Below are 12,609 nucleotides of genomic sequence, written 5' to 3' on the forward strand. Positions count from 1 at the left end.
TTGACTAAATAAAATTCTAAGATTAAAGTGAATGTTTAAACATTCAAGCAGAGTGTAGGAAAGCAAAGGAAGGGGCAGAGATTGGAGAGTCTGAGGCCTTGGCTTCCGGGTGGCCGGCTGCAGTGGCCCGGCTGAACCGTCCCATGTCACCGTTTCTGGAGACCCCAGTGAGACCCTGAGCATATTCTGTCTCCTTTGCTTCTGACCACTTCTACTTACGGGGGAGAGGAAGTTTCACACTTGAAGAAACAGTCACCCAGCAGACCTCCTTTGCCTTGTCTCAAGGAGCAGCCTGAATAAGTTCTCCTCATCCTTGCCTTTTGTGGTGCGTTGTGTGTTTTGTTTGTTTGTTTTAGGGGACATATTTGGTGCAGTTGAAAACAAGCAATAACATAAAATACAAGTGTTCCACTGTCCCTGCTAGCAGGGCCTGCTGCCTGGAAGCTGTGTGTCCCAGAGTTACCTGAGCAGTGTGAGACCGGGTGTGGCCATCCACTGTGCCACTGTAACTAGTGTGGAGAACTAACCCATAGCTTTGGGAACAGGACTCCAAGGCTGCCTGCATTTGTTTTCATCTTCTCTCCTACAAACTCTACCAGCTGATCCTGGCAGAGTGCTCCTATGAGGAGCACGGAGCCTCGGCAGGTCATAGTCTCGGAGGGCTTTGCTCCCTTCTCCCCAGGGGAGCGTGTTCATTTAGGAGGTAAACCACCATCTTGCCTCTTCTAACCCCAGCCTTGTTTTGGACTCAGTATGATTTTTATGAATTTGAAAGGATGTTTCCAGGTTGATTTTCTATCGGTGTCTGGCAGAGGTCAATGGTGTGACCCTCAAATTCCAGAAAGGTGGAGTCCACAGCCTCCAGGCTCTGTCATATAGGTATTGGGCTCACCCTCACTTAAGGAGCTCACCACAGGGAAGACAGATCTGGCTGGCCATGGTCACCATGAGCTCTGAGTGGATACTGGGATAGGCTCTTCCCTCTCAAAGAGTCAAAACTGTGGACCTCCCCTGTACCGTGAACCCATAAAGAAGGGGGAAAAGCCATAGAAAGAAGTTCCTGAATGTCCGTAGAAACAAAGGTCAGTGGCTGGAAAGCCAGCGAAGACTCTTGCAGACAGCTGTCCTGTGGGTGTGGCCCTGTCTTGACTCTGCTGGTTTCCAGCTTCCCCGGGGCAGCAGCTGTCCCCACCTCTGTATGACACACATGTCACTCAGGGCCTTTTCCCCTCTCTGTATCACAGTCCTGTCACTCAGGGCCTTCCTGTCAGAAGACCCAGATTTGGAGACTTCCGTCTGGAAGGAGACTCTGGCAGACCCACACTCTGCCTGCCTGCAACGTTCCCTGGAGGACTGGGACAATAGGCAGAAAGGCAAGAGGAACAGGCCCTGCAGCCTGACTCCCCCTCCACACTCTCTAGGTCCTGTGTGTGTGTATAAGTCTGCAGGCTTTCTGTGCGTCATTTCCCCATGAGCCCTAGGTCTGCCTGGAGACCTCTCCAGCCTGGAGTGCAAGCACCCAGATTTCTGCCTTGAGCCGAGCTGGTCTCTGTTCTGTTGTCAAGTGTGTTGAATTTTGATGCATCTGTCCCAGCACCGGGTAGACTGGACATATAGCGCTGGGCTCCTGCCCACCTAGAAACTCCTGCCTCGTGGAGACAGCAGCAGGTCCTGCTCCTGCTCCGCCCACTGCATGCAGCCTCCCTTCTTTGGGAACGAAAATGCTGCAAAGCTGCTCTTCTCCTCAGGCCTCTTCTGTCCCCTCTGGACCCTGCAGTTCATCGCCTGGTGCTACAAACTACAGGCGCTTCTGCTTGCTGTTTTGCAAAAGGAGAGGAACTACCTTGAATGTCCACAGCTGGCTCATTGCACCTCCACGAGAGCCTGTCCAGAGAGCTGGCCATCTGGGTCACTGTAAGAACCGCTTCCCTGGGTTGCCCCAGAGCCATGGAGACGAAGCCTCATCAGGGTAAGTCAGCTGTGGTGGCACGCGGGACCTTGTGTGGCCTGGATGGCCAGCTTGTCTGGCCTGGGAAAGATGTCATGGCTTGAAGATACGCCCCGTCCCTCAAGGTAGCCCAAGGGACTCAGGGAATGTGGGTAATTGAAGGTGGGATGGGAAGAGAAAGAGTGTCTGGGGGATGAGAAGGTGGCCTTGCTGGAGGGTGGACTCTGTCCATTCATGAAGCGTGTCTGCACATGCCAGATCTTACCGTCCACACTCATGCACGTTGGAGAAATGGATCTGCAGAGCAGTGACTCCCAAGCTTCAGTCATGAGAGTCCAGAGCTCAATCATGAGCTCCTACTGGGCAGGAGCTGAGGTCCTAGCCTCCCCACCCCCAACCCAGAGCCTGGCCAGGTGATGAGAACAAGACAAGCAGTCCTCAGATGGTTTTGGGGTGTTTCTGCGGCCTGTCTCACACTGACACTGTATCTGAGGACTGTGAGGATAGGGCTGCCTGGACACTTGGATTTTCATGGTCTAGAACTGAGTCTCCCAAAGGCTGCATGGTGAAGGCGCCAATGTTCAGGTGTGTCTGTGGGGAGGTAACTGGACCATGAAGGCTCTGACCTCATCTTGCATTACTCCTTGGATGGCCTTGTGTTCTGATAGGCTATAGGAAGTGACAGCAACTCCAGAGGTGGGATCTGGCTGAAGGGAGTGACTGTATTCCCCCCTAACCCCATTCCCTGGCTACTGTGAGGTGATGTTTGGCAAATTATGTAATGGGTCTAGGTGACTAAGGCTTGAACTCTCTGAAACTGTGAGGCCAAACGAACCTTCCCCACTTAAATTGCTTTCCTGGAGTGTTTTGTCACAGCAATAGAAAACTAGCAGGTGGTTCAGATTTATTTAATCCTAAATAGAGTCCAATGAGGTAGTCATTTTGTGCTCCCTCTTTACACAGGGTGGGTGGCTGAGGCAGAGAGGTCCCTTAAGGCTTGTCTTCCTAACAGGAGGCTGAGCTGGGACAACAGCCCAGACTCAGCCACCACTGAGTAAGGGAGTTTCTAGAGCAGCGGTTCTCGATCTGTGGGTCACAACCCCCAGGGGGTCGTCTATCAGATATCTACCTGCATATCAGCTATCTACATTACGATTCATGACAGCAGCAAATTTAGTCATGGAGGAGCAAAGGAAATGATGTTATGATTGGGAGTCACCACAGCATGAGGAACTGTATTAAGGGGCTGCATCATTAGGAAGGTTAAGAAGTGGTCTAGAGGGCTGGAGAGATGGCTCAGCGATTAAGAGCACTGGCTGCTCTTTCAGAGGTCCCGAGTTCAATTCCCAGCAACCACATGGTGGCTCACACCCTTCTATGATGAGATCTGGTGCCCTCTTCTGGTATTTATGTATAAATAAATAAAATAAATATTTTAAAAAAAAAAGTGTTCTAGAGGGGTGCCACTCTTCCTCAGAGAACAGATCAGAGATGTCAGCATCATGTGTAGAGGTCGGGGGACAACTTTAACGAGTCAAGTTTCTCCTTCCAGCACATGGGTCCCATCCTGGGGACCGAACTTGGAATGTCAGGCTTGACAGAAAAAGCCCTAACCTGCTGGTGCACACCAGTCCTTAAAGATGTCAGCTGTTAATCTGCTAGCAACCCCCCCCCCCCCACACACACACTTAGAACATCCATGGCAAACCCCACACAGCACTGTGGAGCCTCTGCTCCCTGTGGCCATAAGAAGACAGTATCTAGAGACGTGACTGAAGGGCGTGGGCAGCTCCTGAGAAGGTGGTGGCTCTGGCGGGTGGGGAGGTGTGGCCCGAAAAACACCTACCGCTTCTGTTTATCTGCGGTTGCTCTCTCTTCTGCTGAGCTGTGGCTGTGGCCTCCAGAGACAGGCAGCCATCCGAGGGACACCAGACCCAGCTGGGTCTGGCTTCTGTAGCTCCAGTGCTATGTGCACCCCATGGAGTCCTGGCAAGCTGCAGCTGCATCTAACATCCCACCCTCTTCTCAGAGCAAGGCTACAGTTCAGCTAAGATGGGAGTGTGCCCTTTGCAATGTTGCCTTTGTCTGCTGCAGTGTGGGGAATGACACCACCCCTGCGACACTTCAGGAGTGGTGGATGGCTCGTGCTCACGCCTGAGTGGCTCCTACTGTGTGGGCCGGCTGGCACTCTGCCCCACGGGATGTGACTGAGAAATAAATCTCCCCACAGCCCTGCTGGACTGCATTCTCAGCCGCCTGTGCCTGAGGCAATTCTGCAGGCCAGCCTCGAAAGGAAAGCAAGCGCTAACCCTCGCCTCATCCAGACATGCCCTGGAGAGTTCTTTCTAATCACAGAGATGGAAGTGCCCTGGACCTCGGCTTTCAGCTCCAGACAGGAAGCTAAAGAACAATGAGTGTTTCAAGATCTGGCTTGGTCTTTGTGCTACAGAGGAGTTGAAGCCAGGCGCAGGCACTGCCACTGCCGATTGCAGTGGAGCAGAGCAACCTGGTCCTGGCTTCGTCTGCTTGTTTTCCGACTGGGCAGATGTGGCAGGGTCGCTTCAAGGTCTTGCTCTTGTCATTTTTGTCCGTGGGGTAGAATATGCTGTGTGGCTTATGTGTCACTCACCTTTCAATCAGAGATGGTGGCTCCCTGCTGCTGTGGTTTCCTCACCGAACCCAGCAGTTGCCTGAAGTTCTGTGGAAGTAACTGCCACGTGCACACATTCACGTAGGAGATTGCTCGGAGAAACTCAAGGTGTGCTTTAGTCTTTTGATCACTGAGGGTTTTTATCTTATAGAGAGCCTTGTTTGACTTACTTGGCACAATTTTGTCATTAACTTTCCGTGATCATAAAGGATAAACATAAGCAAAACGACCGTTAGGCTTTCTTCAAATTCCTTCCCATCCGTCATCTGTGGCTTCTGAATCCCTCCAGTGTGAGTGTCTGTGAGCCATGGCTACCGTCTTTCCAGAACTTCACCTGCTTAGTATTTTTCTCTCGATGTGTTATCACTTGCCAGCCAGTACCCACATGGCCTCTGCCCAGGCCTGTGTCAGCCATCATTTTTCAAGTGAGATTCAAGATGCCTGTGCCCCATGTGCCTGCTTTCCTGAGCTAATACACCATCTGGCCCAGGAAGTCAGGAAACTTCGGCAGGGACGTTGCACGGCTCCTGGAGGCAGAATTTCCTCACCTTTGGGGGCTTCAGTCTTTTTCTTTTGGCCTTCAAGGGGGTTGGTGAGGACTGCCACACCCTGGAGAGCCATCTGCTTTCCTCTAAGCCCAGAGACAGCAAGTGTTCTCAGCCACATCTACCGGATGTGCAGAGTCCTAGCCAGCACCTCAGCAGCGCCCCTCCCGCCAGCCCACCCAAGCCAGCCACACACTGCTCACATCACAATCTGTCCCTTCCTGAACTCCTGGTCTGATCTGCACAGATCCTCTACACCTCACATTTCATCACCCCTGGGAAGACCCCAGGGTAACAGCACTCACACTGTGACCCTCCATGCCTTCTTCGGGAGCATTCCTCTTTCTGTTCTCTGGTCCCAAGACAGCCTAGAGGTCTACTAAAACCTCCTTTCTGCAAGGTCTTGACTGACCCCACAGGAGCCCACAGCAAGCCTGCTCTGCAGCGAATCTCTGGATGGAGGCTTCGGCTCTCTCCGAGACACTTAGCGTCAGTGGACAGGTCCACTGTTTCAGGCTGGGCTTATGGTTCACATTAGTGCAAAGATCTTTATGAAGTCAGTCCAGGTGAGCAGGCAGAGCCTCTGTCTCATAGTTCTCTGTTGGGAATGTTACTCGTGTTTTTTGCTCTCCAGCATGGACAGTGCTGGAATCACCTTCCTCACGTCCACTCCTTCCATGTGGTTTCCCGCGTCCCTGTGCCTAGGAAGTCAGTGCGTCAGTTAAATATATACACTACCATCTGGATCCCTCATCAGACTTTCTTGGATGTGGTGTGACATCAGCAGGTCCTTTGTCTTAACAGCACACTCTCCCTGCTCTCCCAGCACCAGCTCGTGTGCTTGGGGGCTTCCTCTCTCCTGGGCTGTCCCTTCTTGAGAACAGAGTGTCCCTTGTTCCTGCAGTGAGGTGAGCAAGCCATCCTGGCTGGAGGGCGGGGGTGTTGTTTTCCGAGGCGTGCGCCCAGAACAACAAAATATGAGGAAGCTGCCCATTGTTCCATGGCTCCTCGCTGTTTCAAGTCTCCAGCATTGGCTGGTTTATCTTCTTGGTTCTGTTTTCCCACCATTAGGTGGATATTCCATCCCCTTCTTGGACAAAGGCAAAATATCTGTTGGCAGGTTCCGCTAACCGCTCCTCACAGCCGGTAGCTACTCACTCGCGCAATGCACCACAATTGGCAACGTGCTTGTGCTACTTGTCAGAGCATGGTGCTGTGGCCAGCCCTCCTGCTCCCTGCTGAGGACTGGAAGCCAGCTAGGATATTAGCCTAGCACAGTGGCTCCTGTTCTTTGTCTGGGACAAGTGCACTCTGATGACTGTGTGGTTTTGTTTGGAAAGTCCTTCAAATGCCTTGGCTCTCTTGTGGGGATAAGGGAACCACTTCATTATCTAGGGTTGGGGCTAAGAGCCTTCTTCACCCTGCCAAGGGCCTCTTAATACTGTGTACTACCTCCCTTTCTCCACTGGGCCATTCTGGTTGCTTTGTTGAGCCTTGGATAGGGGTGGTCCACGTCTTGGTTGCTTCTACAGAAAGATAGTCTTTAGGCTGGGCATGGTAGCACATGCCTGTAATCCCAGCACTTGGGAGGCAGAAGCAAGAGGATCTCTGTGAGTTCAAGGCCAGTCTGGTCTACAAAGCAAGTCTAGGATGGTCAATGCTACCCAGAGAAAGCCTATCTCGAAAAACAAACAACAATAAAAAGATAGTCTTCAATGTCTACCTTCATGGTGGTGCCAATTCCTGCTGCTGTTCTAACAGAGCATTGTGACAGTGGCCACAACAATGCAGGCTTGCTACCTGGCTGTCCTGGGGGCTCTGGAAGCCCCAAGCTCAAGAGGTGGTCAGGGCTAGTCCCTCATGGGATGCCTCAGGAGGAACCCAGCCCTACACTGTCCAGCTTTTGACCTGGACCCCACTGTTGGCCTCCACCTTGTGTCCTGTCCCCTGCCTCAGAACCACCTGCCTCCCTCTGGTAGACAGAGACAACATTGGTCTCTACAGAATCCATAGCAGTCTCCCACCAACAAAGCCCTAACTAGGTCCCTCCTGTGGCAAGTCTCGGGGTCTAAGTGGGCATCTTCAGTCCTTTGTCAATAGTCCTACGGGTCCTCCATCAACTGAAGGCCGTGCCAGAGCTGTCACTGGCCAGCCTGTAGTTCACCACTACAGGAGACCCTGTGGGCTACAAGGCTGCAAGATGGAGGAGGTGTGTGGACTTCAGACTTCCAAGGATGTAAACTCTCCCTCACTCCCTACTCTTCCCTACCTCGGAGTGTCAGGACAGAGTCCCTGCCAGCTTGGTCCCTGGCTATGACATCATAAGACACTTGCAGAGAACTCCCAAGGAACTTCCCAAAGGCAGATGAAGCCTGTTAGCCAGCTCACATAAAGGAGAGCCTGAAGGAACAGACCCAGAACAATGCAGGCACTCCATTGGGACTCCTGCTGAAATGACCCTGATACGCATGGCACCAGCTCTAAAGCACACGGCAGCCAGGCATCCTCTGTGCTGGAGCAAGGGCTGGGTCTCCCCGGGACAAATCCTCTGGCTGGGACCAGGATGGCATGATGAGCCACTTGGGGCTGGGACGGGTCTCCTACACTCTTGAACATGAGGGATGATGCTCATTCTCAGAGGACACAGGGACCAGGGCACTACTGAGTGTGACTGAGGCTGGTCCCAGCTTCTCCTCCAGCTGCTCTGGCTTACACAAGGGGTCCCAACATTTCTCTCTCCTGCCCCCTCTTTGGTAGACCCACAGGCTGGGGCTGAGCTAGAGGCCTCCCTTTCTTGAGGCAACACCCCCTATCTCAATCTTGCATGCTGTGGCTGCCTGTGTCTCTAGTTCTGGGTGCTGAGTGCTGTGATATAATGTTGTCCCGATCCAGCTGAGGTCACAGATGACCTGACCTTGTGACAGTCCTCAAGAACAATAACTATTACGTTGCAGTCTTGCTCCATGTAATTTGTGCCAGGACTAGAGCAAGGACACTTGCCTTCCCCTCAGAATTCAAGAGAGGAACTTTGCCGAACCCCACCTCACTGCTTAGGGAATTGGCTGTTTCCTGAACTCCATAACGGATCCTTAAAAAGCAGGCACTTGTAGTCTAGGCAAGCAGAGCTGGCAAGGAGAGCCTGTGGACCTCTGGTGCTGATGCCCCCTACCCCACGCCCCTCTGCTGCCCAGGCACTGAGCCTCTGATCTTCATTGCCAGCTGCATTGGGAATTTATGTAATAGAGTTGTTTTTTGCTGTTGTTGTTTTGTTTTTTGTCCTGGTCCCACAGTTTTCCTGCTCTTTGAGGTCTTGGAAAGGACTTCAATTTAGTTCATAAAGCTCAGGCCTGTTCATTTAAAAACCTCAGACCCCCAACGCCTGCAACTTGCCCCAGCACGGGCTCAGAAGCCAGAGAGACAGGGTGGTCACACACCCATGTTGCTCAGCTCTTCTCTGGTGCAACACACACACACACACACACACACACACACGTACTCACATGCACAGATGCACAAATTCACCCATCATCCTTGCACAGGCACACAAACACACATGCATAAACATATGGATTTGTCCTCTAACATCTGTCTCCCTGGAGGTGTGCATGTTCTGCCCTGGGCAGGCACCTACAGGATCCCTAAATCAGTCACCCTCTGTGAGGGGCTTGGATGGGTGACCGCATTGCAGTTCTGAGAGCTGCCTTCCAGCCTGCCCAGTGTTTAAGCCAGACACATGAACAGACACCCTGCCCAGAGCTGGCCACTCCTTCCTGCTGGGCTTGCGGGCTGCTTCATGAGCATGTGAGCGGAGACTAGCCTTCTTCACTCGGGTCCTGTATTCTAATGACACTCATGAGTTCTCCAGAGTGGGTGGAGGGCGCCTCCGCCACAGGACTATGGAGGACTGAGTCCCCATGCCGCTTGCCACCCTCAACACGGAGCCACTTTATGAACTCAGAATTTGGACCTTTGTTGTCACAGTGGCTTTCAAATGCGATCCTAGAGGATAGGGAGAATCCAGCTGTGCCACTCACCCCTGGGCTGGACCACCCTGGTGCACAGGCCACTTTCACTCTCCCTCCTAAGATACGCAGGAGTGCTTGAGGGACATTTGGTGTTGGAGTCCTGGAGTACATGAGGTTGGAGCAGGGCATGGGGACTGAGCGGTTCTGGGGTCTCTTTGGTGGTCTAACACTGGCATGTGTATAGGCTGAGGTCCTCCACACAGCTCTGCCGTGCTCCCTCCACCATCACCGAAATAAATGATGAAGGCATTTCCATCTCTATGAGGTGGCCAGCAAACCCCCACTACCAGGAGGAGCGGCTCCTAGTGCCCATGGCAACCCCGAGTGCCGGCACGCACCGTGTCCTCTTTGGGAAGAACCGTGCTCCTGGATACAGTGTTGAGCCCTACCACAAAGCTGCCTGTCACCCGACCTGGAAATAAGATACTGTCGATGTAAGACCTGGTCTGCAAGGAAAGGAGGGGCGGACTCAGTGACTAATAGCCCCACAGGCAGGAGACGCCCAGGGAGAAGATGGCAGGGTGACCCAGATGAGCCAGCACAGCCTCAAGGAAGCTGAGAGTGGGAAAGGACCTCCATATGCGCTCCGGGGCACGGTACACCTCTTTCCTTGGCGTCCAGTGAGTCTCCCCAGGAAGACACAGGGACCACTGTGGCTGTAGCCTGGGTTAAAGCCTCGGGGCTGGTGGCCCAATGTGTATCCAGTGGGCCCTGGTGAGGGCAGCTGCCTCCTCAGCTGCGCAAGTCGTCTGCTTGCTCATCTCACATGCCCATGGCCACTCTGCCAAGATGCCACTAAGGTGGCCTGACGTCATGGGACTGAGATGTGGTTCCCCTACATCCAGCTGGTATGAGCATCTCCTTTCCTCATCGAGGCGAACGGCCTTTACGGGAGCCAAGCTTAGATCTTTTCTTACCCGCAAGTCTTTCTTAGCAGTGCTGGCGCTGTGAGGGTTGGGAGCAATGTAAGCCTACCAATGCTCCCCACGCAGAGCGCCCTGTTGTGAGCACACTGCTGTATGAAAGAAACATACAAGTGCACAGCTGTGTCTTTCTACAGTGCTAGAGGGTACTGAACAGCAATAAACTGACAAGCTAGCTCAGTTTGGCAGGCTGAAATTTGGCAAGTCGTCCCAGTTCCCCTTGTAGCTGGCTAATGCGGACGCAGGCTCTTTCATTCTACTCTTAACCACTGACACGGGGATCGATCGCCATTACACATTACACAGTAATTGTATATGTTACAGAATGGCTGTGAAAAAGGTTCTAAAGGCTGCAGAAGCATCCTAAGACCTTAACCAGGCTTTCCCGGAGGCAGCGGCACTGCAGGTGATGAGGTATGGCAGTGAGGAGCCAGTGAGCTGGAGGAGCCTCACAGGGACTCTCAGGGTTGCTGGCTAGATGTGGCCCAGGGTTGAATCCAGCAAGATGCAGGGCCTCGGAGACCGCAGAGGCAAGACACAGGCCTGGGTCTGGATTGGCGGTCAGACAGAGCAGTAAGGACCCTGCTGGGCTAGAGCCCTGGGGACAGGAGTTTTCTGCCTGTGGGTAGTGCCCCCTGATGCGCATACCCTGTCAGATGACAGACAGATTGGCCAGGCCACCTCCATCACAATTCTACACATCACCCTCTTTCTGGGGCCCAGGTAAAGCTGTTGAACGCCTCCCCAGTCCGGTGTGCCAAGTAGGTTCCCAGCCCGGTTTTCTGATGACTCCAGTGTCAGTGAGCTCACAGGGACTCGGTCTGCTTTGGTAAGTTTACAGGTGGTACCTTTTCACTCTTAGGAGTCAGCAGTGCATCAGCCTGTCTCATAGCTGCTGGTGGCAATTGGTCAACCTTCCTCTGTGTTTGCACTCAGAATGCAACCAAATGGAGGTACTCAGGGCAAGGAACAGTCTGAACGCATTGTTCATTCAGTATGGAGTAGCTCAGAGCACAGCAGTCTGATTTCAACACCTACTGTGGGACACCGTGGGATACTTCGGCTCCCTGTGTCTGTCTGCTGTCTGCTTTTCATGAGCAACTGAGCACGCCACCGCCTGTGCTCCAGCAAACCAGATGTGGCCATCCATCTCCAGTAATTAAAAGAACCAAACTAACTGTGAAAGCAGAAAAAAAAAAATTATTCTGCATGGCCACAGTCAGAGGTTTCAGCCACCACCCAACCCAGGGCCATCTTCCCAGAGCGGCCACACTGGCTATATCACCTTTGAAGAAGTAGTTCGTATGCATGGCTGCCCGGCACTAACTAAATGCATTCTAACCCTGCTTCCTACTTGCATTCTGTGTACTGTATGTGTTTCAGATACTGACCCATTCCACCTCAAGGCTGAGGTGCTAAACAGAAATTTAAAAAATTGTAACTGGCTTGACAGATATTCTAAAGAGGCATATATGTCTATCAATCTATCAGGCTATTGAAACAATGGACCACAAAGGAATGGGACTTTGCACAGGCCTCTTGCGCTAGCAGAATGAAAAACACCAGCCAAAGGGAGTCTCCCCAAAGAGGCTCAGACTTTGTCGGTCACTTTTGAAGACATGCCTAAAGCCCAGACAGCCACGGTCAGTGGCGGGCTGGAGACTGCGCCTGGACCAGACTACCTAATCACGCACGTCGGTTGCCTTCTAATCAAACCTCACCCTCATGTCAGGATCCCAGAGATGCGCTTGGCAGTGGTGTGTCATTGGATCTCCTTATCCCTTTTCTCAGTGTAGCCACAGGGAATAAATCTGGTTTTCCTGCTTTTCACTATTGATTTGGCTCTTTTAAATGGCTTATTGAGGACAGATGGCCAAACCTACCTCGTTGGGGTACAGGCAGTAACCCTTGTGTTTGGGAACACAACTTCATACATAGAAGTATGCACATATTCCAGAAACTTTAAAAATAGCCACCACTTGGGCAGGATGGCACGTTCCTTTAATCCCAGCACTCAGGGAGGTAGAGGCAGGTGGATCTCTGTGAGTTTGAGGCCAGTCTAGTCTACAAAGCCAATGCTACACAGAGAAATCCCATCTTGGAAAACAAAACATATATATGTGTGTGTGTGTGTGTGTGTGTGTGTGTGTGTGCAGTTTTTGCCTGTAAGTAATGGGCATACGTAAACTTGCATATGTGTTCACATGTGTGGAGGCCTGAGGACTGTGTCAGTCTGGCTGACCAAGAAGCTCCAGGGATCTGCCTGTCTCCCCTGAAGCTGGTGATGACTCTGTGATGTTCCTGGCTCCATTTAGGGAGTCTGTCGTCCTTACAGGGTGGAGAAATCCTTGTGTGCTTTTGAGTGCCCTGCTCCTCCCACAGCTCCACCTCAGGAGAGGTGGCTCCTTCAGGGAGCCTACCCAGGTCTGCTCTCCTCCTCCTTTCTCTCCGGCTGATCTTCCAGAATGGTTGCTAGGGAAAGGCTGGTATCCAGGTGTAGCCTTACAGCATGGCCTCC

At 52.5% G+C, this 12,609-nt stretch overlaps 1 protein-coding gene and 1 long non-coding RNA gene across 10 annotated transcripts in view; one reads left to right on the plus strand and one right to left on the minus strand.

Moving 5' to 3' along the window:
- The window catches only part of Mcf2l (MCF.2 cell line derived transforming sequence like), a 142,131-nt gene that overhangs the window by 27,025 nt on the left and 102,497 nt on the right, over positions 1-12,609 (plus strand). The window lies entirely within an intron of this gene.
- The window catches only part of LOC132653583 (uncharacterized), a 32,929-nt gene that overhangs the window by 16,558 nt on the left and 3,762 nt on the right, over positions 1-12,609 (minus strand). The window lies entirely within an intron of this gene.

Source organism: Meriones unguiculatus, chromosome 4 (assembly GCF_030254825.1).
Source record: "Meriones unguiculatus strain TT.TT164.6M chromosome 4, Bangor_MerUng_6.1, whole genome shotgun sequence".
Taxonomy (NCBI): domain Eukaryota; kingdom Metazoa; phylum Chordata; class Mammalia; order Rodentia; family Muridae; genus Meriones; species Meriones unguiculatus.